We start from the raw sequence: 27,861 nt of genomic DNA on the forward strand, positions 1-27,861 counted from the left end.
TTCAGCCCACTGTGGGTGGTGTCACCCCAGGCTGTTGGTCCTAGGTTCTATAAGAAAGCAGGCTGAACCCAGGACCAACAGCCTGGGGTGACACCACCCACAGCAGGCTGAGGGCCGGGCGGTGATGGCGCACGCCTTTAATCCCAGCACTCGGGAGGCAGAGGCAGGCGGATCTTTGTGAGTTCGAGGCCAGCCTGGGCTACCAAGTGAGTTCCAGGAAAGGCGCAAAGCTACACAGAGAAACTCTGTCTCGAAAAAAAAAAAAAAAAAGAAAGAAAGCAGGCTGAGCAAGCCATGTGGAGCAAGACAGTAAGCAGCACCCCTCCATGGCCTCTGCATCGGCTCCTGACTCCAGGTTCCTGCCCTGCTTGAGTTCCTGTCTTGACTTCCTTCAGTGATGAACAGTGCTATGGACATGCAGGCCAGATACACTCTTTCCTACCACCTTGCTTTTGGTCATGGTGTTTGATCACAGCAGTAGAAACCCTGACTGGGACAGACGCCTCGCCTGGTAAAGGCGTTTGCAGACAAACCTGACAGCCTGGTTTCCACCCCAAGGACCCACATGATGAAGAAGAAAATGAATTCTTAGAAGTTAACCTGTGACCTCCACATGTGCTCCATGGCTTGTGTGCTATGGCATGCAGACACACACACACACACACACACACCATTTAAGTAAGATTGTGAGTGGGTGCTGCTTAGTAAAGCCATGCTGGTTTCCAAGAATGCCAGTTCTCTTTCCATATACATAAAAATTTAACATTTGAATGAAAACTTGTCAGTGAGGTCTGTTCTAAGAATATGACCTTTTTTTTTCTTACCTGAAAAATATGGAGTTGCAAGACTGACCCAATTAATAAAGTGCTTGCCATACAAGCATAAAAACCTGAGTTCAAATCCCAACACTTATGAAAAAAGAAAAGAAGAAAAAAAGAGAATTGGCAAAGCAGCACCGCCTGTAATCCCAGTGCTGGGGAGGTGGAGGCAGGAGGCTCTCTGGCCCCATGACCAGCCAGATGCGCCCTCGGAGCTGACTCAAACACGAGGGTGCAGAGCAACTGAGGAAGACCCTTTCATCAACCTCTGGACCCACATACAGAAAACTCACAGATACACATACACATCAGCACATGCACACACACACACACACACACACACACACACACACACACACCACACACACATACACACCACACACACATACACACACACACACACACCACACACACACCACACACACATACATACACATCACACACACACCACACACACACACATACACACCACACACACACACACCACACACACACCACACACACACACACACCACACACACATACACACCACACACACACCACACACACATACACACCACACACACACCACACACACACCACACACACACACATACACACCACACACACACACACCACACACACACACATACACACCACACACACACACACCACACACACACATACACACACATACACACCACACACACATACACACCACACACACACACACCACACACACACATACACACCACACACACACCACACACACACACACACACCACACACACACATACACACCACACACACACCACACACACCACATACACATCACACACACACACATACACCACACACACACATACACACCACACACACATACACACCACACACACCACACACACACCACACACACATACATACACATCACACACACACACATACACACCACACACACCACACATACCACACACACACCACACACACATACATACATATCACACACACACATACACACCACACACACACACATACACACCACACACACCACACACACACACCACTCACACCACACACACCACACATACCACACACATCACACACACCACACACACACACACCACATATTACACACACATCTCTCTCTCTCTCTCTCTCTCTCTCACACACACACACACACACACACACACACATCTCTCTCTCTCTCTCTCTCACACACACACACACACACACACACACACACACACACACACATGTCAAGATGAGTTCACATCAGGCAGCACTGACTGAGGCTTTTTCATAAAAATATAAAAATCCACACCCATTTCTCCTGCAGATGAGTTCATGAACAGCTGGGTCACTGTCATGCCCTCCCGGTCCCCACCACTACCAGCGTGCTCACCGCACGTGTGCAGCTCAGCGCCTCCCCTGGTCCAGCTTGTGGAGCTCCAGCCCTAGTAAGGCTTCTCAGTGTGCAGAGGTGAGTAGTATGGTCCATAGGAAATCAGAAACTACAAACCCATGTCCCAGTCCCCATGAAGCAAAGGCTCTTGGAGAACAGACATGTGTCACCTGTCCGCCGCCCCGTTGCTCGGCAGAGTGCCCGGCTGATAGGAGGAACTCAACACACACCTGCTAAAAGAATGCATGCTCCCAGCCTTGCTCTAGCTAAGCAACCATGCCGCCTACTTCTCAAGACCAGAGGCTTTGAATGTCTTCCTTGCTCGGTGGAAGCCAGCAGGACCTGGGTCTCACCAGCGCTCAGGCAGATCTAAGTTGGCTGCTGGGAGAATGGGACAAACTGGTTTTCTAAAACAATCCTGCGGGGCTTATAACTTTCCTAAAACTTAACACTTACGCATGGAACTCTTCTGATCATGCAGGTCACCACTCAATTTATCCTCAAGTTGGATTTACCCTCCAAGTTCTGATAAAAAAAACTTCAGGGGACTCTCGGCTAACATGATTTAGAGAGTGTTACTGTTAAGCACCCCAAAATTAATAGGCTGATGTAGAGAGGAAAAGAGAGTCTGAAATTAATGGGACACTACCCTGGCTATCATTTAGGATTGGTACCTCATACTGTCTCTGTCCTGTTAGTCAAGCCTTACCCCAGGCTAGCTCTTTCTCCTCCTTTTTTCAGCTCCAGCATCATCCCTCTCTGAGGTCTTTCCTGGTCATCTCACCTGCCAGCCTCCAGTCACATCACCCTACCTATGCACATGTTGGTGCATGTGTGCATTTACGTGTTGTATACGTACCTGTGCATGCATTTGGAATATGCTGGAGGACAGTGACAGGTGCCCTGCTCTGTCACTGTTCTCTTGCTGAACCTGGAGCTAGCTGTGACTCCATCACTCTTCTTGCACAGTACTGGGGTCACAGGTTACCATGGCCACACCTAGCTTCTATAGGAGCGCTGAGAATTCACACTCAGGTCTTCATGCGTGTGTAGTAAGTGCTTCTGCCTGCTGAGCTCTCTGTTTTACTTTCCTGGCAAGGTTCACCTGTATCTAAAGTTGCCTTTTCAAATGGGCAACACCAGGAATATTATGGAGATTCCTGCTCACATTTCCCCTTATTCTTTCTCCTCCTTGTTTGAAAGATAGGCTTCCAGACTGAGCTTTCAGCAGCTCAGAGGGATACAGCACTGTGTGTCTGATAAATATCCACCCTAGGCCTTCAGGGAGAACAGAGGAGGTGTTTGGGGTAGATGGTGAAATGCTGCATCGTCATCTTCAAAAATAGCAAGAACACAGATGGGTGCATATCAGATGCGCCTCAAGCACATGACTCGGCCACCTCCCTTCCCATCAAGCCAAACATCCGTCATCTGAAAGCTGCCAAATATAATTGTCCCCTGCCAGCTTTCCAGTTCCCAACTGAGGAGAGAGGGTCTTGGAGGCCATCTGAATGCTGGTATGCTTCTGGAATGACCTTGGAATTGCCTTGGAATACCACAATCTGTCTGGTTTCTTAAAAAAAAACAAAAACAAAAAAACCTGTGATATATATAGGACCTCTTTTTATTGGGGGGGGGGTAGAGATGGAAGTGATGAAGAAGGGTGAGCAATGGCAATATAAGGGAACAGAGGCTATGTAGTCATAAAGTCAGATCAGAACAGATCAAGGATGCATACAGAGATGAAGAAGAGAAGAGGGGCAAGAAGACAGAAGAGGAAGAGAATGGGAGAAAGAAAAAAAGTATTTGTGGGTACATATTGGGAGAATAGGGCTGGAACATCATCTCCCTCCTTGCCACAGAATGGAAAAAAAACATAAACCTCCTAATCACTAGCCTCCAGACCCTGTTTATACCAAGCTATCAATTCTTTCTGGCTCAGCTACTCATTGCAGCCCTCCCTGGCCCTCTTTGGCCTTTCCTGGCCTTTCCTGGCCCTTCCTAGCCTATTTTAAAGGCGTGCATTCTCAAAAGGCCCCACCCTCCACGAGTAGCCTTCTAGGAACTCTGCCTGGCCCCCGAGCTAGGAGGGAAGAGCTATCCTTTGGGTAAATGAGTTGCCCACACATAAGCAACACAGCCCTCAGAGCTGAAATTCTACCAGGCTTGTAATTAAATCCTCCTTGAATCCAAAAGCACTTCAGGATTTTTCAGAATCTGGATCATGAACAAGAATCTAATTGTGAACGTCAAGAGGAAGAAGCAGCCAGGCTGGCTTGAGCATATCCACTCACCCTGTCAGGGAACATCTCTGGGATAGGTGTCCTTCCATAGAAACAAAACACAGATTATAATAATTTTAAATCCTAGTTAATTACTCTCTTGATTAAAAAAAAAAGACATTTGTAGGGAAATTACTAAACAAGTTTTTAACTGGTATCTCTTAGTATTGCTACTTTTCTCTTTGTGTGTATATGCTCATGTGGGGGTTGGGGGCCCATATGCACATACAGCATGTTGGGGCCAGAGGACGTTGTTCTTGTTCTCAGGCACACTCATTTTGTTTTGTTTTGTTTTGTTTTTCCTGACAGAATTTCTCTGTGTAACAGCCCTGACTGTCCTAGAACTCACTCTGTAGACCAGGGATCTCACAGGGATCTGCCTGCCTCTGCCTCCTGAGTGCTGGGATTAAAGGTGTGTGCTACCACGCCCGGCTGTCATCTTAGTTCTTGACCTAAGTTCTGTCACTGGCCTAGAGCTCACCAATAGTCCGACTGACCAGCTAGCCCATGCACCATCTTGGTCCCTACCATCTTGCACCCCAGCACTGGGAACACAAGTGCCCACCCACAGTGTCTAGTGCTGTTCTACGTGGGTTCTAGAGATGAACTCAGGCATTCAGGCTTGTGTGCGAGCCTACCTTCCCAGCCCTAACTTCTCTCTTTATATCATCTTGTAAATCCTTTTCCCAAACTTTATACAATAAGCAGATACTTACTTTTATAACTTTTTATAGATTGGTTTTACTCCAATTATTTGCACCTTCTATATGAGAGTTACATGTTCAACAGATATTTACAAACACCCTCTGAGCTGTATCTGAGTTGGCAAACTACAACCAAACTACATGCCTACTGCTGACCTGTCTGATAAAACTTTACTGGAATACAGACAAGTTGTTTGCCTACGTGTCATCAATGGCTGTTTTGGCTTTACCAGGGCAGAGCTAAGTAACTGCAACAGAGGCCAGTGAGCCACAAAACACTTGCCGAGTGACAGAAACGAGAAAAAAACAAGAATGAAGTGTGTAGCTTTGGGACTGCACCTTTGGGGTCCCATACTCCCAATGCAACTGCGCTACAATTATAGGAAATATAAGCTCAGCTGTGGTGAGTCATAGTCTCATTCTCTGCCTGGAATGGGTCCTGATGTTCCAAGGATGAAGAGACCCAAGTCTTGCTTGTGCCTTTTCCCCAACCCCCCACAGCACCTCACATGTGGGTCAGACTCTCAGAAAGCTCTGGCACCAAGCATAGCTATGTTCCAATAAAGCTTTATTTATTAAATGGGGCCATAGCTTACAGACTGTGTTCTCCAGGGTTCTCCAAATCAATGACCATTCCGTGCACAGGACTCAAAACTCAAGCAGCATTTCAGAAGCCAGCATCTCTTACATAAAGCCAACAGAACCCACAGGTCTGGAGAATTTAATAGACTTCTCTGCATTTACCTGAAATAGCTAATTTTAGACTGCTTGAAGCTGAGAGTTTCAGGTATGTGCCACTAAAGGCCCATAATTCCTTCCTAAACTCTAGCACCATCTAGTTTCACAACAAGAGATGAATAATAAAAGAGTTTCCAGAGCCAAGTTCAGTAAACAAGACACTCAACCCACGCTCTTTGCCTCCACTGGTCCCCCATCTCCTTGGAAACATCATAAGTGTCTCAAAGGCCGAGAGATCTTAGGGAGATCTGCTGTTCTGCTCGGCAATAGGAATGTGCATAAGTGTCCTGTTATAGAAGCCAGCTGCAGGTTGGTCTCCAAGCTAACCTGCTAGGCTGAAGGAAACTGGTCAGAAACAGGTGAGAGAGAGGCAGGGCTCAGAGCCTCCAGCAAAGAGAGCTCTGTGGGCAAACGTTCTGATTGGGGGTCTGCAGTTTGTTCCACATTCAAGATCCTTCCACATCTGTCTCTCTTTACTCATTTAAGGAGATGGTAGGAACCTTCAATTTTCTTCACTATTTGGAATAAAAATAAATGATCAGGTAGGGCTTGGGTTTTGTTTTTCTTTTTTTTAAAAAAAAAAAAAACCATATTTCTAAAAGAAACTTCTGCTAAATTTAATCACAAGGCTTCTGGGAGACAATCTTCAAGTGAATGTCAGTTCAGACCCACCACATACACACACACACACACACACACACACACACACACACCACAAGCACACACTATATATAAACACACACACAAACACACACTTGCCACATACAGTGGTACACACACACACACACACACACACACATACACAGATACACACAGATAAAGACACACATACAAACACAGTCTTCAAGTGAATGTTAGTTCAGATCCACCACACACACACACACACACACATACACATATGCACACACGCAGACACACAGGCATGCACATATAATCCCCCACACACACACACATACACACACACACACACACACACACACACACACACACACCGTAGGCACACACCCACAGGCACACAGGCATAAACATATTAAACCTCCCCCCACAGATACACACACACACACACACACACACACACACACACACACACACAGAATGAGTCATTCTATTTGGGAAGGATGCTCTGCTTTTCAAAGATAAACAAAACAATGATAATGATAATACACCTAATTAAGTCCAGAGAGAGTAGACATGAGTCAGGCCAATGTTCAAACTTTAAGCACTAACAAAAGAATATAGGAAAACATCACACCACCCACACTGTGGCAGATACACTACGGGGAGTTTTCCACCTCCAGAAGGCTCCCTGTGCTCTGAAGGTCCATTTTTCATCCCTCCCTACCCCCGTTATCTTAATTGTGTTTCCCATGTTTGATTTCTTTTTATCTCATGAAATGTTCTCTGAGGCTCAGGCTCCAATTCTGCAAGACTTTCACTTTGCCTTTAGTTTATTTAATTTGTGTTTTTGACTCTAAACAAGTACCCACCTAACTTCTAGAGGCTTGGCCTCCTTAAGTAATAAGAAGATGATTGTAATAGGAACAGTGGGGGGGGGGGGGGGCAGGGTCGGTGGACAAACCATTCACCTCACAAATGGGACGGCCTGAGTTGGAACCCACATAAAGCCGTATACAGCAGCATGAATCTGTAACTCCAGTGTCCCTGTGGTGAGATGGGAGGCTGTGGGGCATAGACAGGAGAATCCCCACAAGCTTGCCAGCCAGCCATCGCCGCTTACATACCAAAGAACAGAGAGCCTGTCTCAAGCAAGAACAGAGGTAAGGACAACGCCTGAAGTTGTCCTCTAAGATATACATGCAAGTCACGGCATACAGACGCCTGCATGCGAGCACATGCATCATCTATACAAATGAAGTTTTCTGTTTGTCTGTTTGTTTTTAAAGAGTAGTGTGGCCTCTTGGGGTTAATGTTTAAATGCAGTGAAACACTGAATGATCAGTACTGATCATGATGCTCATGAGACAGTTGCATCACAAACTATTGTCTGCTATTATTTTTATCATTACTAGTATTATATGTGATTCTGAAACCATTCCATTCCCAGGACCAATGCTTGAAAACTCTTGATAATATCACACCTAAGTGATTGGTCTAAAATTTTGTCTTTTGTCTAAAATGTCCCAAAGACTGGAAACTCAAAAGTTATACTGGCTCTTCAAAACCTCCTTCATGTATTCAGCTGAAATTCCTCCCATGTGACCCTGACCCCTTGGTCCTAGTTCTTTGCCTTGGGAACCTCAAAAAAATAAGAAAACACATGTACTTTATACCAGTGAAGGTTTGCTTCTACCATGAAAAAACAGGGGCGGTGCTGGGGGCTAAGGGAAAGGTCTCATTATTCATAAAGATCCTGGGACATTGACTGGAGGAGGAACACAGGCGCGCGGAGGAGTGAGTCTCGGGAGTGCAGATTGTGCCCATCTCATCAGGAGTCAGGAAAACATCTAAGACTAGCACCACCATTGGCAGAGCTTATGTTCCGTTCCATGACTCTGATTGCTCACCTGAGTGGAGTGGCTGATCCTGGATCAGTCAACTCAGGGCCCAGAAACAGAGACACTGACTGTGTGGCACAGTGCTGGGAGCAGAGACACATGCCTACCATGCATCCCAGAGCTGAGAGCCCACCTGTGTTCTGGGGTCTCTGAGGGCATCCTATAGACAACAAACTTGTGAGCTCTAGTCATGCTCTGAGGAAACCCAAGCCATGACAACCAAAGTGAATGTCCTGTTATTCCAGCCACTGAGGTTGGATTAGCTGTGTGGTTACTGGTTTGTTTCCTCACTAGAGAGTTGGCTTTAGGACTACAGAGGATGTGTCTGTGTGTCTGTCTTGTTCACCAGCATCTCCCATAATCCTTAGCCTGGAATATGGATCATAACATATACTCGGTACTTTTCTTAAAGGACATTTTTGTTATTTTTAAATGTGGCTCTTTCCCTTTCAACCAGGTTCCATTTGTGACAACAAATCTGGGCATTGGCATCTGATTTCTCTATATGAAATAAGAGGGGAGGAAAGTTAACCTACAGGATTTTATTTGCCCATCTGTTTTGGTTATCGATCTGTCAAACTACACTCCAAAATCCAGTGACTTAAAACAACCATCTTCGGTGACTTGGCCCACGGAGATGTACACTGGACAGGGTGTCGTGAGGTGGGTGGCTCATCTGCTCCATGTGGCACCCACGGGAACAGCTTGGCTGGGGAATAGAGAATCTACTTCCAAGACAGCTGCCAAGTGGAGGCTGGCAGCCAGAAGCTCAGCAGAGAACATGGGCCACAGTCCTGATTCCTCTCCACAGGTTGCTCTCATAGGCTGTCTGGGCATGCTCACAACATGGAGGCTGGGTTCTAAGAGTGACCATCCAAGACAGTAATTCAAAAAGTGTGCATATATCCATGATGCAACTTCAAAACTCATAGGATTACTTCCACCACAACCCAAACAGCTTCAAAGACCTTCCATTACAAGTGCAAAAGATAGCACCTCGTCAAGCTATGGAGAAACTGGCGAGGCCACATGAAAGACTCCCTCATGGCATAGGAGATATTGCTGTGGCCGTGTTTGGAAAACACAACTGGTCACACCATCTTTTCTCGAGTGTCACAAAGACCAGGTTGAACAGCGGCATCACATGTGCACACACTGCTGACTCATCTTCTAGTCCACCCTGTGATGTGTGGTCCTCCCATTCCTGTCTCTCCGGCACTGAGCAGCAGACACCTCCACTGCACTAGCTCTCTAGCACTTCTTCATGGACTGAGCGGTCTCTCCAGCCCCTCGAGCATCACTTTTGAATCATCTATATTGGGCATAGAACTAAGGTCTATGATCCTCAGCCTCCTTAATGCTGCGACCCTTTAATACAGTTCATGTTGTGGTGACCCCCAACCATCAAATTATTTTCGTTACTACTTCATAACTGTAATTTTGCTACTGTTATTAATGTAATGTAAATATTTGATATGCAGGATATCTGATATGAGACCCCCCAAAGGGGCTGTGACCCACAGGCTGAGAATCACTGGCCTAAAGTGACCCAGAAGGTAAGGGAGTTCACCTTAGATAGGCAACCGAGATGGATAATGGAAATCCGTCCATCGTGCAGTGACTCAGCTCGAGTGTGTGCACGTCAGAGAGAGGGGTGACTGAGTCTCCTGGGGCAGGAGCTAAAGCTGACTTGAACACTTTTCCAGCATGCTGCTAAGTCACTGTTTTCAGCTAGTACACATTCCCTCAGGTAAGACATGTGCCGCCCACGGTGTATGTGAGGCCGCCACACCAACCACGATCAAGAAGAACGAGACGCCTTAGTTGACGAAGGGAAGCCAGAGGCGGGACTGACGCCATGCTAGGCCCTACTGGGTGTTGAACTCTTCTTGGTGAGATCACCCAAGAGAGAAGATTATTATTACTATTAATAGCTTTTTAATTGATTTTAATTTTCAGAACACTTTTATACTTAAAGAGAATTTAAGAAGACAGAGAAAAGAATTCCCATGGACCCTTCTCTCATTTCTCCTATAATTAACATCATAACCTAGTATATTTGATGCAATTACAAAAACTATGTTAATACATTATTATTAACAAAAGTCTGGAGTTTGTTTGAATTACTTTAAATTTCTCTGTGTGTTCATGTATGGAGTGCATGTGTGTAGAGGCCACAGGATAGCCTTAGGTGTTTTTCCCTGCCTTGAGGACCATCAATCTTTTATGGGTTCGTTTGTGTTTTGTTTTATTTTGTTTTGGTTTTGTTTTAGAGACAGGGTTTCTCTGTGTCGCCCTAGCTGTCCTGGAACTCACTCTGTAGACCAGGCTGGCCTCGAACTCAGAGATCTGCCTGCCTCTGCCTCAGGAGGAGGGAGGGCTAGGTTTGTTTGTGTCTTCCCCAGGAGGAATTTTAGCCACACAGAGCTACCAAAGGTACTAACTGGGTTGGGAATTCAGGCTGCTTTAGATCCCCTCAGTTCCAACACCCATCATGTGACCCTCCAACCTGATGAATACAGACACTGGCTTTGCAAACACAGGTACATAATACAGGTGAGTAATAGAAGGGGGACAAAAGACACTAAAAGAGCTCCCAGTGGCTCACCATGGTGGCAGCCATTTTTCTGTATCTTCTAGCTTCTGCCCTTCAACATGCCACACGATTTGGATAGTCAGAAAAATCTGTGGCAGTTTATCTGCTGTCCACTGGAGGGAAGTCGTGGAAAGACCCAGTGGATGTTAACCCTGAGTCAGTCACCTAAAGCAGGGTAGGGAGGCTCTATTTTGGAGCCTGAGTAGGTCTTCTCTAAGTTCCTTAAATTACACTGCTCACACCACCCACTGAGGTGCACAACACAGTCCCTTTCAAACCTTGGAACCCATATCTCCATAAACTCCCTCCATATTCCCCCTCCAACCCTGCCAGTGCCAAGACAACTTCAGGGACATCTGATAAGAATTGCTAATCATTTTTTACACTTGGCAGATAAAGCTCAGAGCAGGAGAGAAAACAGAAGCCCAGAGCTCCTCTGGAAGCCCCAAGGTGCCCTAAGATCTTGCCAGAGACAGCCTGCAATGTCCCTGTGCAGGCACGTGCCTTGGGCGTGCGACACAGGCAGGCAGGTCAGCTTCTGCTTCTACGTCAAGCAGAGCCTGAAAGTTGAATGTGGATTGTTCACTTCCTTCCCCTAGGCTGGGCACCAAAGGTCTTGCCTCCTCTAAGTCCTGCCACACACTCCCTGTGTTCTATTGCTTCAAACAGTAGCATCCTACACAATAAAATTCCATTCTAGCAATTTCTTCACTGCCTTTGAGAGGGGAAAAGACATTCTCCATTAAAGGGCTGCTTTTTGTTATTGGTTTCTGCTTTGGGGAAATGACAACACCATCCTTTAGATTTCTTGAAGAAATAGAGCAGAGCCAAAGTAGGCTATGGCATCCAGCTGGGGTCCAAGACCTTGTTCATAATGCCTAAGGAACTTCAAAAGCTTACAAGGACAATTGCCTAGTGTTCTATGCTCATTGAAATCTAGAGGGCCTATGAAAACTAGGCCATGGATATAATGAGAGGCAAAAATACTGATAAATGAAGGGGAGATGCACCCAGGTATCCCTGGGAGCCTTTGCTTCCTACTTCCAGAACAAAATTGGATGGGAGCAGCAGCTTTTAGGAGACGTCAAAACTGCCCTACAACTCTGGCAGTAGCCAACTTTGTTTTCTAAATTTAAAGACATCACGGCTTCTATAATCTGCCTCCCATGAAGCAAGGCTCTTTAAGTCTTAGCTTTGTTAATAATTTACCTTGTCTACACAGTTACTCTCCCTCCCTGAGAAAATTCAGTTTACACATCTGTAGAACAGGAAGACTGTGTATCTCTGTAAGGTTTTTCTACCTAAAGCACTTCCCCAATGGTGTCTTGAGTGGTGTGTATGTAGAAGATGCTCTCGGGAATCCTTGATATGAATCAGAGGTTATCCCTGCCCTCCTGAAATTCAATAGCTACCAGAGAAAGTGAAATTTACACTGACTACACAGTGAAAAATAGCATAAAATTCACACACCAAAAATGCAGGCCCTCGAGCTCCTAGCAATTCACCAAGTCCAATTTTCTCCTGACTGGCATACTTCCAGGAAAAGAGCAGCTCGGCCATTTCCAAGGCAAAACATTGTTTTCATGCACATCCCTCCTTGAATTCATTTAAGAGTTCCTGGCCCTTCACTGTCCTCTGTAGGCTTCTCCTTTGAGACCAGGGCTCATTAGAATGACAGGAAACAGGGAAGCCAGAGAAAAGGAAATGCAAAAGAATTATCTTTTGATATGATATGATACAGTAGCTATCTCTAAATTCACTCATTCAGCAAAAAAGTTACTAAAATGTCAGTGTTAAAATATTTACTTGAAGTAGTCAAGTACTGTTAGGCACTAAGACTGCAGCAGTGAGCAAGATACACCAGAAGTGGTGAGTGAACGCTGAAGGCTGTTATTGTAACATATCACTACAAGCTCTGGGATGCGGGAATCACGGCACTGTAGGACAGTCACAAGCACCTTCTCCTGGCTCCCAGGACAGTCAGGAGAGACTTTCTAGAGGAGTGACTTTAAGACAAGTGCAACAGAGTTGGCTACCTGAAGGAGTGTGGTAAGCAGGCTGGGAACAGAGTAGGGGGAAGGCAGGCAGGGAGAACAAAAATACTACATTTTGTGGTGGGAGTTAACACAGAAAGGAGGCTTGAGATGTAACTCAGTCTGCAGAGCAATCACCTAGTAGGCCCAAACCCCTGGGCATCATCTTTGCAGGGAGTAGGCTCAGCCAGGTAGCACATGCCTGTAACCACAACACTCAGAGACAGAGTCAGGGACCAGAAGATCAAGGTCATCCTCGGCCACCCTGGGCTACATGAGACCCTGTCTCAAAAACAAACAAGCAAACAAAAATCAATTTGGGCACATTATGGAAACAGATGTGGTGGGAAGAAGCAGCAGGTTTACACTCTCTAAACAGAGGCAGCAGAGGGGGGACCACAGAGGATGAGACTACCCAGGGACCCTCGGCACGCACTGTCACCATGCACAGGCACTGTGGGTAGGAGGGGCAGAGCACCTGTGCTCCTTGTCCACATGGAGGGGCTGAAGTGCTGAGCCTCCAGGCCTCAGCCTGGTTGCCATTTTTTGGTTTTCATCATTCCTTGCACTATATCTGAACCCACTATATGCCAAAAGATTGTGCTAACATCAAACATCTCTAGATGTTGCAGACACCCCCGAGATGACACAACCATCCCTGGTTGAGAGCCATTATTCTGTTTTTTATTTTTCATGTGTGCATGTGTGGTATGCATGTTCACATGCATGCAAGTGCACATGTAGAGGATGTGCCCATGTGGAGACTGAAGGACACCATCAGGTGTTATTCCTTAGGCACCTTCTTTTTGAGATGGGCTATCTCCCTCACCAGCAGGCTAAGAGGGCTGGCCAGAAAATTCCAGGAATCCACCTGTCTCTCTGTCTCCCCAGTTCCAGGATTACAGGCGTGTGACGTTTTATACACGCGCTGAGGTAAATTCACAGCTTGTGCTTGAGCACTTGACCAACAGAGCCATTTCTCTAAAACTGAGAACCATCATTCTGGTGTGTGTGTGTGTGTGTGTGTGTGTGTGTGTGTGTGTGTGTGTGTGTCACATGTTCGTGCCCACAGAAGAGGGAGTCACAGCCGCTGGACCTGGAGTCACTAGCAGTTGTGTGCCCCTGATGTGGGTGCTGGGATCTGAATTGGGTCCTCTAGAGAATCATGAGGCTGAGTCATCCCTCCAGCCCCCAAACCATTAGAGCACACAAAGGCTGGTGGTGGCTTCCTTTCCTTGCAGGGTCTGTAGTTCTCAGCTATCGATACAGCCTCAATTCCTCCTGCCAGTTTGTCCCCACACTACAGCAAGGACGACTGCTTCTCCTGTTAAGTAAAAACCATGACTGTGCTGGAAGCAAATGAGATTTCTCTCATCGCATGTGCAATGCTATACATTTCCTTTCAAACTAGCGGGTCACTGGTATCCAAATGATCATGATTCCTATGATATCACGGCTCGTTTCTGCCCAATTCTATGGATATTTTTGCCCCTTGGGAATCTGCTGTCCACTTGATGATTTAAAGTTTCTTCCTAAAACGGACATCATAATAATTAAATGAGAGGATGAAGAGATAACACAGCCGGTAAGATAAATACTACTAGCCGGGCGGTGGTGGCGCATGCCCTTAATCCCAGCACTCGGGAGGCAGAGGCAGGCGGATCCCTGTGAGTTCGAGGCCAGCCTGGTCTCCAAAGTGAGTTCCAGGAAAGGCGCAAAGCTACACAGAGAAACCCTGTCTTGAAAAACCAAAAAAAAAAAAAAGATAAATACTACTTTTGAACAAGACACAAGTTTGGCCCCAAGCACAGGTTAAGAGGCTCACAACTGCCTATAACTCCAGCTACAGAGTATCTGATGCCCTTTTCTGGCCTCTGAGGGCAGTTGCACTCATGAGAATGTGCACACACACACACACACACACACACACACACACACACACACACACACAATTAAAAATAAAATTAGGACCAGAGAGATGGCTGAGTGGTTAAGAGAACTAGTCGCTCTTCCTGAGGACTTGGGTTCATTTTCCAGCACTCACACTGGGGCTCACAACCATCTGTAGCTCAAGTTCCAATAGATAGGACGCCCTCTTCTGACTTCCAAGGGCACTGCAGGCATGTGGTGCACATACAGGAAAACAGCCATACTTATTAAATAAAATAATGTAAATAAAATAATTTTAAAAAATTTAATGAGATAAAAATAATCTTTCTAAAGAAACTAATTCATTCATCTGGTGAATCTGCATCCCAAACTACATTCTGTGGCTAATCTGTAGAGAGATCTTTAGTAAATAAATAAATTAATAAATAAAAAGGGAGGGAGTTTTCAACATGTAGCTAAGTGCAGCCAGAGCACAGTGGAGCTTATTTCCTTCGCTCCCTCTTTCTGTAAAGTGTGGCAGCCAGGAGACTGTCTTCCCTCACTCAAATTACCCTGCCAGACAAAAGCAGTTTGTAGAAGAGCCCTGAGCATGTTATTTTATTACCTTAGCACTGATTTTAATATAATTCATGTAATTTCTTCCGCAAGGGAAAAGCAATTTTCCTAAACACCTGGTAAATGAGAGCTGATGGGTTTTGACTCCCACCAACCCTCCTTATAGAATTTTCTTCTAAAAGAAGCGGCACAGAGAGGGTGGCTGGGACAGCCTCACCACGGCACCTTCCCACGTTGGCCAGTTCTTCCGCTACACCTCAGTGGAGACCAGACATAGTTCTGAAAACACCATCTTTCATAAGGCTGGAGCCAGGCAGGATTCAGGGAATCTGTCAACCCTACATGATAGGCATTTGGGGGTTGGAAAACTGCTGCAGGGGACTACCTGTGTTATCAGATGAGTTCTGCACTGTCCCTGGCCTCCATCCACTCAGGACCAGCTACATATCACTGCCAATTGTGACAATAAAAATGCCTACTCTTCCGGGCGGTGGTGGCGCACGCCTTTAATCCCAGCACTCGGGAGGCAGAGCCAGGCGGATCTCTGTGAGTTCGAGGCCAGCCTGGGCTACCAAGTGAGTTCCAGGAAAGGCACAAAGCTACACAGAGAAACCCTGTCTCGAAAAACCAAAAAAAAAAAAAAAAAAAAAAAAAAATGCCTACTCTTTAAACAATTACATGTATTAACTTGTATGTGGGGGTGCACACACGCCATGGAGAACATACAGAAGTCACACACATGCCATGGAACACATACAGAAGTCACACACAGACAGCGTGATATTGGCGCCTTCCCCCCATTGTGACTCAGGTCACCAAGCTTGACAACAAGTTCCTACACCTGCTGAACAGCATCACCTGCCCTGCCCCATAATTGTTACCGAATGAGAAAAATAACAAATTTAATCTTTTGTTTCAGGATCTACTTCATTTATTCCTGAGACCCATCTAAATCACAGAGGGCCAAAAGTTATGTACAGGGCTCAGTTTATGAGCAATAAAAAGAAGCAGGTACCAGGTGAGGGAGAAGAGCCCAAGTCTGCAACCTGAGCTCAGGCTAAGGCATTTGATTCTATAGTCAGGGTTCTGAGAAGACTATGGTGTGTGTGTGTGTGTGTGTGTGTGTGTGTGTGTGTGTGTGTGTGTGTGTGTGTCTTTGGTATATGTGTGTATTGCTGTTGTTGTACTTAGGAAACAATTGAATTTGGACTCAGCTCCACCTGGTCTCCTTTCCTGTCTATGTTGCTTAGCAACTGGTGAACATGAGTAGGTTCCCTGATGCCTCTGAGCCTCACCTAGTTACATACAAAATGGGAAGCATGGTTCCTACAGGACGACAAAGTGGTACCCAGCCATGTGATTCTCATTACCTTCTGCTTCAGAACTGAGTCACTTCAGAATGTAGACAGAAGCGTTAGGATGATCCAGGTCACCATCTCTCTCACCTTGCTGACCACACAACCTCTTGAATGGTCTCTCTACTTACCTGCTTGCCCTGGCATCAGCTCTTCTCACATATGTGTCATTGTTCTCCTCCCTGAATTACATTCTCTAGCCATGTGACTTGGTACCTGTCCCCAAGGAAGCACAATGTATTTACATATCCCTTGGTCTGGTCTAACCTTCAGCTTGTGTTAGTATGTAGTAGACGTGATAACCATGCCACTTCTGGGCTCAGACCACAAGAGATTTTCTGTATCTGCATTCTCTTAGGTACTATGTGGCTTGCCCAAGCATGAGATGACAGAGACCAGCACTTAGCATCTTCACTGTGATCCCACATATAAAAGGACCAAGCCAATATTAGCAAAGCTGATCCAGAAGTAATGAATGAGTTACAGCTCAGATATGAAACATCCTTCAAAATCACATGTGTTAAAGGCTTGGACCCCATGCATCAGAATTCAGAGGTGGGATTCAGGAAAGTGATTGGATCATGAGGGATCCAACTTCATCCATGGATTGAAATCTGTGGATGGAGCCAGAACCAGATGGTTTCACTGGGACATAGTGGAAACTAGGAGGCTGCATATGGCTAGAAGAATAAGTCACCAGGGGACATGCTTTTGAAAGGCGTCTGTCTCCTGGCTGCTATTCTAGGCTGTACCAGGCCTTCCCTCCACCGTGCTAGGCCCTCCTCCACCGTGCTAGGCCCTCCTCCACCGTGCTAGGCCCTCCCTCCACTACACTAGGCCCTCCTCCACCGTGCTAGGCCCTCCCTCCACTACACTAGGCCCTCTCTGTGGTAATGACCTGCTTCACCAGAGCTCACAGCAATGAGGCCAAGCAACACTGAAAACATCTGAAATCACAAGCCAAAATAAAAGGATTCTGTCTTGGTTAGGGTTTCTGTTGCTGTGAAGAGACATCATAACCATGGCAATGCTTATACAGGAAAACATTTAATTGGGGTGGGATTACAGTTCAGAGGTTCAGTCCATTATCATCATGGCAGGAAGAATGGTGGCCTGCAGGCAGACATGGTGCTGGCTACATCTTGATCAGAAGGCAACAGAAAGTGGTTTCCAACACTGGGTGGTATCTTGAGCATAGGAAACCTCAAAGCCCGTCCCCACAGTGACACACTTCCTCCAACAAGGCCATACCCACTCCAACAAAGACACACCTCCTACTAATGCCTCTCCCTATGAGCTTATGGGGGCCAATTACATTCAAACTACCACAGATTCTTTCCCCCCATAAGTCATTTTTCTCAAGTACCTGTCATGGGCACAAAAAGTCTGAGAAACACAATCATTGAGCACAAAACATGAGCAACCCATAAAGTGTTATTTTTACCTGTGGGTTCTGAAATGTCCTGTCTTTTCAGCAGCGGCTGGCTTGACCCTCCTGACTCCTACCCATGGGGGAGCCAGTATATTTGCTTACAAATACTTGTTTACAATTCTAAATCGGGTGAGGGTAGTATGTATAAGTGATCCCCTGATTATAACGGAAGATATTGCAGCTTACGACATTTAGAATAAAATTCAAATCCCAAAAATGATCTGCAAACGGTGTGGAGGAGCTCCTGCCCTTTCTTCTGACCTCATTTCCTACATTCTCCCATTGCTAGTCCTGCTCCCGACGTGGTGATGCCAACCCTGTTGCCAGTGCATGCCCACTCTCTTCCTGCTTGGCTACCTTGTGGTTAGCTCCTTCTGCCTGGAAGACTTTCTCCTCATTGTCTTGAAATGCCTAGTTTCTTTTTGCCATGGAAGTTTCAACTCAGGACAGCCAAAAGTCCCCCTTGTTCAAAGGTACTCTCAGTGCACAATCATTTTCTTTTCCTAAGAGTATGAGGTCATGGTTGGCATTGCACACTTGTGATCCCAACACTCTAGAGGCTGAAGTAGGAAGGCCGCTCCTTAGGACCAGCCTGGGTGTGATGTTAGCTTGACTGGCAGCTTGATGGAATTTAGGATTACTGTGGAAACAAAACTCTGGGCAAATCTATGAGAGATTATCAAGGTTAGGCTAAAGGAAGTGGGAAGACACCATCTGCTGGGCTGAGGTCCTGAGCTGAACAAAAAGGAGAAAGCCAGCTGAGCATCATTTGCTTTTTGCTTGTGGATGCAGTGTGCCCAGCCGCCTTGTGTTCCCGTGACCAATGATAGAATTTCTAGCCACTCCCCCATGACCACACACATGCGCTGGTGAGACCTTTGTCATTTGGGGGCCTTGCGTCCATGTAACCCATGAGCTGTGTGGTCACGCAGTTTGCACACATGTGATCATGTAATCTATGCGCAATCGTGGTGTAGCTACGTAAACCCGTATGCACATGTTCAGGGGATTCCATCAAAGGCGGATCCCATGTACCTCTCCCCTCTTTCTGCACAGTCTTTCCATAGGCCTGAGCACATCTCTTCTGTTCCCTGCCACACACCTTCTCCTAACAAACTCTTATAGTGGGTTTTGTTGTGCCTCATGACTTTTCTCATATGGTAAACAGAGCCGCATAATAAAGAACCACCACCACATCCCCACCATGAGGGCTGCATTCCCTCTGGTAAACCTTTCCTTCCTTAAGTCACCACTTGTTGGGTCTTCATTCATAGCAATGAAAAGGGACTAGGCCCTGAGCTACACAGCAAGGCCCTGTCTCAAACACATTTAAAAATGCTCCACGGTGAGTGACAGCCTCTGAGGACAGCAACAGACCTGCAGCAGTTGCCATCTCTAGTGCCTGCCTGCCCTCACTCCCTGCATCCCAGGGGCTCACTAAATAACTGCCTAATGAGTCAGAAAGGCAAGGTGGCCCTCTGGGTCAGGCCTCCCCTCTACCACATTTCCTGTTCACATTTCTTTCAATCTGCAAGGCCCAGTGGCTCCTTGAAATACAAAGAGAAGAATACCCACAATCATTCCAATCATCGGGTGCAAAACTTGATAACAGAGTGGAACTGGAGTTGAAGATTACATCACAGGCAAGGAAATTCATGCTGTGAGGCCTCAGCCAAACTAAAGGGGGTTGATTGTGGCTGCCTCCTAACCCTACTAACAGATCATGAATGAAAAGAGAAAATCAAACTCCCACTCCCTTGGTGGAGCTCAGTGGGGGAGGTGAAGAGATGTTGCCTCTTCAAAACTCTGGAAACCTCATCTCTCAACCTTTTGATGCTTTTGTAAACAGCAAGAAGAAATGCACAAAAGAGCAAGATGCGATAATTTTTAAAAGTCACTAGCAAGACAGCTTAGAGGGTAAAGGAACTTGCTGGGGAAGCCTGATGGCCTGAACTCGATCCGCAGAAACCCCAGATGAGGAAGAGAACTCACTGCTAAGAGCTGCCCTCTGACACCGCACGCAAACCATAGTATGTGAGCACACATACCTTCATGCTCACACCATGGTACATGCACACCTACACTTGCACACAAACAAAATAATGAGTTTTCTAAAGAAAAGCAGGATATGGTGACTTCTCCTGTCATCCCAACAAAACCAAGGCTGAGGCAAGAAGACCACAGGTTCAAGGCCTGCCTGGGCAACTCAACAATATTCTGTCTCAAAATATTAAAGGAGATGTCTTAGTTACTTTTCTATTGTTATGATAAAACACTATGACCAAGCTAACTTGTAGAAGAAAGTGTTTAATTTGGCTTATGGTCTCAGAGCTCATATCTTGATCAAGGTGGGGGTAAGGGAATAGAGAAAGAGAGGGTGTGTCTGGGAACAGCAGTCTTTTGAAACCTCAAAGCCCATCTCCAGTGACACACCTCCTCCAATAGGGCCATGCTGCAGGCCGCAGGAATATACCATAAGAACTCAGCTGGTTATGGCAAAGTCACTACCTGGAGGCATCAAGGATTTCCTCCAGCGGAAGCCAAATCCCAAAGATTTTGATGTTACTTGGCTTGTTATATATCAGCTGTATTCTGTTATGAAAATCATGTGTGCCTTCATAGTTTTCCCAATTGACTTTTCCCTAAGAAGGGCTAACAGTGTGGACCAATCACTCTCTGGTCATACACATTCCAGGTATTTGGAGAACAGCCTCAGGAAAGGCTTTCTCTGGAATCAGATATCTCCCTTAGCCACTTTCAAGGACTGCAGGAAACACCACCCAGGTGGTCGCCCAACTTCTGAGGATAACAGTAATAACAGCCCACAAGTGAGCTTCTTGACTTAAGGAAAATTCCACAAGGAGACACTGCCTAGGTCAGGTGGACGATAAGTAATAGCTTTACACAATTTGGCTTGGACCCTCCCTTTATATACTGGGACTTCCAGAGAACAGCACGGAGAAGAGAAAAGAGAATGGAAGAACCAGATGGGTAAGAACTTGAGAGGAACAAACTGAGATGGGGAAGAACTAGATTGAAGGGCTAGAAGAGAGGACTAGAGGAATGAGATGGAAGATGAGGAAGAGCCACATGGGGAAGAACAAGATGAGGAAGAGCCAGATGAGAGAGAAGGAGATGGGAGAGGAGCTGATAGGGAAAAGAACTAGATGGATAAGAACCTAGAAGGGACAGAACTAGATGAAGGAACTAAGATAGAACCTAGAGATGACAGTAGATAAATCAGGCAAGAAAGGAGCTAGGCATGAGAGCAGAATAGAAGCTATGCAGAGAGAGAACTATCACAGAATAATAAAGTGTATAAACTAAGGAGTTTCATGTACATAGATTCATTTCTTTTCATCAGAGATTAATTATCAGATGGTTGTAGATTCTTCCCGGACCCTGGGAGGGGACTATGGGTGGGGGGGAAGCTGGACCCCCATAGTCCCCGATAGGGCCACACTTCCTGATACTTCCTAAACAGTTCTACCAACTGGGAAACATGTATTCAAATTCATGAGCTATGGGGGGCATTCTCATTAAACAACCATGGGGTGGGGACATCTTGGGACTTACCTCACTGGTAGAATACCCACCCCCATGCTCAGGGCCCAGGTTTAATCACTAGAAGGGAAGGAGGAATGGAAGGAAGAAATGAATACATCCAACCTTTCTTGGAAATTTAGGACAAGGAGACTGTGATGGCTACCCGTTTGTCAACTTGACTACATCTGCAATTAACTGGAACCCAAAAATGGCCTGTATACCTGTGACAGATTTTTCCTTAATTTGAAGTGGAAAGATCTACTTCCAGATCTTTTGAAATAAGAAGACACACCTTTAATCCAGGTCATGCCTTCTGCTGGCAGACTATATAAAGAACAATGAAGAAGGAAACTTTTGCTCTTTGTCTGCTTACTTTCACTCTAGATGGAATGTCCATTCCTTCACTGGCATTAGAACCTACTTCTCTGGGATTCCAGTGTCTACTGAAGACCAGCTGAGATACTCAGCCTTGTGGACTGAAAACTACTAGATTCGTGGAACTTCCATTCATAGGCAGCCATCATATATATATATATGAATGGAGAGACAAAGAGACAGAAAGACACACACTGAGAGATTCATTCTATAAGTTCTGTTACTGTGGTGGTTTGGATATGAATACCCCCCAATAGGCTCATATATTTGAATGCTTTGTCATCAGGGAGTGGCACTACTTGAGAAGGATTGGTAGGTGTGGCCTCATTGGAGGAAATGTGTCACTGGGGGTGGGCTTTGAGGTTTCAGAGCATACAAGACTGGATGTAGAACTTTCAGCTGCTTCTCCAGCACCATGTTTGGCCTCCTGCTGCCATGCTCATTGTCTTAAACCCCAGCAAGCCAGCCCCAGTTCAATTTTTTAGAAGAGTTGCTGGGATCACAGTGTCTCTTCACAGCAATAAAACAAGGACTGAGACAGTTACTACAGAGAAGGCTGACTAATACAGAGACAATGTAGCATTCCCTCAAAGCTAAACTCTGCTGGGACAGAAATGGCTGCCTATGTGGGTGGTGCATAACACTGCTCACTTTACTCTCTGATGTTACCTATCCAGAGCCCTTCCTATGCTTTCCCCCTCTAACTTGCAAATTCTCTCTCTCACGAACATACACTCATACATGCACAAACAGTAGTAAAATTAATGGACACTAAAGTCTTTTACCTAGTCATCAGTGTGCAAGCAATAGAGATCTTTGTTTGACTGCTGTCTGGCATCAAATGGGAGGGACCTATATTCTGAGTTTCCCCCTTTGCCATATGCCTGCAGCCTCCTCCCTAGAGTAAAAATAGGAGACATATATCCTAACCAGTTTCCTTTCTAGCAGCATTTGCTATGATTAAATATCATTCTCAACAGATAGGGACCCATGGAGGGAAAATAACATGAACATGATTATAAAGACGTTTAATGTAGTATGGATTGCTAACTGTCCAAAAGCTACTTTGTCTCGTGTGTGTGTGTGTGTGTGTGTGTCTGTCTGTCTGTCTGTCTGTCTGTCTGTGTGTATATGTGTGGTGCTTGGACTGGAACTCAGGACCTTGTACATACTAGTTAACTGTTCTCCCACTGGGCTATCTTCCCAGAAATCTTCTTTTATTTTTATTTTTTAGAGCAGAAAGCAACCCACTAATTCATGCATGCCAGTGATCAGCAAATTTTCTGCTCTCTCTCTCTCTCTCTCTCTCTCTCTCTCTCTCTCTCTCTCTCTCTTTCTCTCTCTCTCTCTCTCTCAACATTTGTTTGTTGGGTGTAAGGTACATATGAGGAGGTCAGAGGACAGATGGCTGATTTTCTCCTTGCACAATATGGGATACAGGGATCAAACTCTGGTCATCAGGCTTGGCAACAAGTGCCTTTACCCTGGAAGACATCTCAACAGACTTTGTTTTTGGTAGAGTTTCACTCCGTTGCCCAGGTTATCCTGGCACTCACTCTAGTCCAGACAGCTTTCAAACTTGCAATCATCCTGTCTTAGACTTCTTAGCAGCTGGGATTACAGGCTTGCCCACCAGGTAAAGCTTGACAAGTGTCAGTTCTGTGTTAAAAAGGTACTCTATAGCAACCTAGAGTTCCCAGGACCTTATTAGATGAAGAAAAACAGAGAATCACCAACATGAGAAAAAGTCACAGATGACTCCCAGTCATATAATCATCAATGGTAGACACAGCCACAAGATGAACTGACATGGTTCCAAATGCTGACCTTATCCACCTCTACAGAATCATACAAATCTCTTGACCTTCCTCTCCAAATCTGTAAAATGGGTATAATGTGTGAGCCTCCAGTGGTGTCAAGAGACTTACCTCACATAACATACTTGGCATAATGTCCAACACAAAGTAGGGCCTGTTCAAAATTCACATTACCATACTTAATAGAAAGCCCCCAGAAAGTCCATTGTGGGCAGACAGATATGGAATTCTTTGACCAATTATCAAAATAAACAACCAGAGCAGAAACATGTGAAAGATAAACTTGAAGGACCATAAACACAGAGGGAAAGTCGGGGAAGGACTCAGCAGAAACACAGAAATTGGTATTATGTAATTTCTTCCCATCCTGCCATTACCAGCCACTGACGTAAGCCTCCTGTTAGAAATCCTCAGGAGAGAATGCCACAAGGCAGTTCCAGATTCTGAGCATAAAATACTAGACACAAAGAAAAACCGTATGGCGTGAAGGGAAGCAGTGGGGGCTGAATGTCTCCAAGAAGCAGGACTAATAAGAGAAAGCAGAGGCAGCCACCACTATGAAGCAATTTTTAAAACACTAAATAAACAGCTCCCAGGGCACTGGGAGCCCTGAACAGCCCTCAGCCAGGAAGAACACAGCTCACACCAGCCTTCCACACACAGGGCTTCCTAGGACACTGGAGGTGGCTGCTCCAGAAGATCCTGCAGACATTTAAGATTAGCCTCTGTTGATTATGACATTTTCATACACAATATAATGCATTCGGATTGCACCCACTCCTCATCACCTTCCCTTGTCCCCTCCCATTCCCATTGACCCCTTCCTCTTCCCATCCCCCATCCACTTTTGAGCCCTTTTTGGAAGCCAGTGATTTTAATTATGGCTAAAGTTATCTGCAGAAGCAACTTACCAGGGGCTATACCAGTGACGAAACTGTCTCTCCTTCCCCAGCCAGCATCAACTGTCTATAGATCCTCAGGAAGAGGTGGAGACACATGAGCCCTTCTATCCCATCTACAGTTAACTGCCAGAGGGTCCTGGTGGGGGGTGGGGCTTGTGAGCCCACACCCACAATGGAATGTTAACAGGCCCAGTCTTGTACTGTAGGTATTTAATTCTGTGTTGGTTCACGTCCCCTGCTCTGAACCCAGCATTCCAGGCCTACATGGCCTGAAAGAGACATGTGAGGCCAAGCTAGCCTGGAGGGTCAGCCCCTCCCAGAATTAGACAGCCAAAAACCCCTGCAGAGCAAACAGCTAGTAGGAGGGCGCTTCATCCACATGCAAACCAGCCAATCAGAGCCCACACCCTGAACTCTCCTCTTTGCTTTTTAAATTAACATTCAAAGTAACAGGTTTTTAAATGTTACATACTTAGCTTTTGTTGATTTCCACCACCCACCCACTCCTCCCTATCTCCTTAGCCCCCTCCACACTTGAACCTTCCCACTTCCCGTGTTTTGTTATCTCCCCGCCCTTCTCTACGCCTCTTGGCTCTCCTCTCACAGGCCCTGTGTTGTTTCCTGATCGCTGCACACATTCACCCCCACATAAACGCAGATACAACAATTAGAAGCCAGGCTCCGCGCGCGCGCGCGCGCGCGCGAGAGAGAGAGAGAGAGAGAGAGAGAGAGAGAGAGAGAGAGAGAGAGAGAGAAAGAATAAGCAGTGTTTGTCTCTCCGGGTCTGAGTTACTTCACTGATATTTCCCCATTCCACCCATTTTCCTGTAAATTCCATTATTTCAATTTGTGATGCAGCTGAATAAAATCCCATTGTGTATACAGTTTTTTGTTAGTCATTTATTGGTTGATGGACACAGGTTGATTTCCTTCCCTGGCACTGTAAACAGAGCAGCCATGAACTTTGTGTGGGTACTGAGTCTTTGGGTACTTGCCCAGTGGTATAGTTAGGTCACAGGGCAGTTCCTGCTTTCATTTCTTGACAAACCGCTACACTGACTTCTACAATCGCGATACCAGGTTCCTCTCCCCCAGGCTGAGCCTGGCCAGCGTTTTTGGTTTGCTTTCCTCTGTCAGCTATTCTGACTGGAGTAAGATGAATTTCACAACAGGTTCTGTCTGGAGCCACAGTCCTCTGCTATAGACTAATACTAGTAACTTAAGGACATGGACAGACGGATGGACACACACAGCAATCGTTCAAACTGGCCAGCACTGGGCTTGCTCTGCCTTGCTCCTCTTCCCCGTGGAAGCTACAACAAAGGCTTTTGCCCACATTTCCCCCTTACTCTTTCTTACTTCAGGGTTAGCTCTGATGTCTCCCTTCATGCCATGCCCGTGTCCCTTCTCTTAGGGATGGTCTCTAACCATAACAGACGAAGTTTTCTGTGGTGGCTGCTATCTGAGATCTGATGATCCTAAGTAATTGTGGTGGTCTGAAAGAAAATGGCCCCCAAAGGGAGTAGCATTATTAGGAGGTGGGCTTTGTTGAAGTAGGCGTGGCCCTGTTGGAGGAAGTGTGTCACTGTGGGGGTGGCCTTTAAGGTCTCCTGTGCTCAAGCTGTGCCCAGTGTGCGAACCAGACTCCTTTTGCTGCCTGCATATCAAAATGTAGAACTCTCAGCTACCTCCATGTCTGCCTGCATACTGTCATGCTTCCTGCCATGACAATAATGGACTAAACCTCTGAAACAGTAAGCTAACCCCAATTAAATGTTTTCTTTTATAAGATTTTATGTGGTCACGGTGTCTCTTCACAGCAATAGAAACTCGAAGACAATAATAAATGTTGTGCCCAGATTGTGACCCCCAGAGAGACCACCAAAGACGAGCATGCCGGAATGCAAAAGCAAGGTTTAATTCTGGATATCCAAAAGCAATACAATCCTAGGCAGGGACTTCGTCCAATACATCCAACGCAGTGGAGGCTGGAGGAAGCGCCCACCTGTCTGCAAGCTCAGTTTTTAAAGGGAAAAGTCACAAGGTTACATCATTTAGGGGTGCTAGTACAGGTACAATTCTGACTGGCTCGCTTCTAGGGACTTCTAGAAATTACTTCTAAGGGAGTGGTTGCCCGCCACCATTTCTCATTGGCTGCCCTCAGGTGGGGGCATTTCTGTGGTCAGTTACCCTGGAAACCAGGGAGAGGACATTCCATAGTCTGGCAGGCATTACCTCATGACTATCTTGTGACTCTGCACTTTTACACTTCCTGGTTTCTGGAATCTGAACTGACTGGTTTCAGTAACTAATGGCCTATTCCCAAAAGGAAAAATCTTAGGCCTTAATTTTAGGGTGAAAGCATTTTGGTCTTATTTCTAAGATGGCTCATTTTGGTCTCACAATAAAGTCTGTATTTTAAAATATAGCCCAAGCAATCCCCACCCCAAAGCCAGTTTCTTGGTCTCAGAATCTCAGGCTGTGCAAGAACCACCTCCCATAAAACCAGCAGAGACAGAGGGATAGACTCAAAACATGTTCATGTATGTCGACAGTGATCTTGGGCAACCTCCCTTCTCCTCACAGCCCAAGGGTATTCTCTTGAGTCTTTGGTTCTCTTGGCTCATCTCCAATCCTCTAAGTGAAGTGTCCTGTGCGGAGGCAATGTTGGAAGAGACATTTTAAATAAGCTGGGGAGGAAGAAGTGATCCAGGCAAAGAAGGGCAGTGAGACAGCCATAAGGACAGAGCATGAGTAGATTCATCTCCTTGTAAAAGAAGCACCTCCAAGATGCTTTCAAGTGTCCTTGAGGTTGACTAAAGAAGACTCACACACACTACAACCTGTGACTCTACTTACATTCTTAGTTTAGAATAGGTAAATTTATAGAGACAGGAAGCAGACAGGTCCCCAGGGAACCT

The 27,861-nt window shown here is 45.9% G+C and overlaps 1 long non-coding RNA gene across 2 annotated transcripts in view; it reads right to left on the reverse strand.

Moving 5' to 3' along the window:
- The window catches only part of LOC114707340, a 242,212-nt gene extending 216,815 nt beyond the window's left edge, over positions 1-25,397 (reverse strand). The window contains exon 1 of one of the 2 annotated variants that reach the window (XR_005090426.1): positions 24,950-25,392. This is a non-coding gene — a long non-coding RNA (uncharacterized LOC114707340). Of the gene's footprint in view, positions 1-24,949 lie in introns of both variants that reach the window. The other variant, XR_003736639.2, reaches the window with a different exon arrangement.
- Positions 25,398-27,861: the final 2,464 nt, after the last annotated feature.

Source organism: Peromyscus leucopus, chromosome 8b (assembly GCF_004664715.2).
Source record: "Peromyscus leucopus breed LL Stock chromosome 8b, UCI_PerLeu_2.1, whole genome shotgun sequence".
Taxonomy (NCBI): Eukaryota; Metazoa; Chordata; class Mammalia; order Rodentia; family Cricetidae; genus Peromyscus; species Peromyscus leucopus.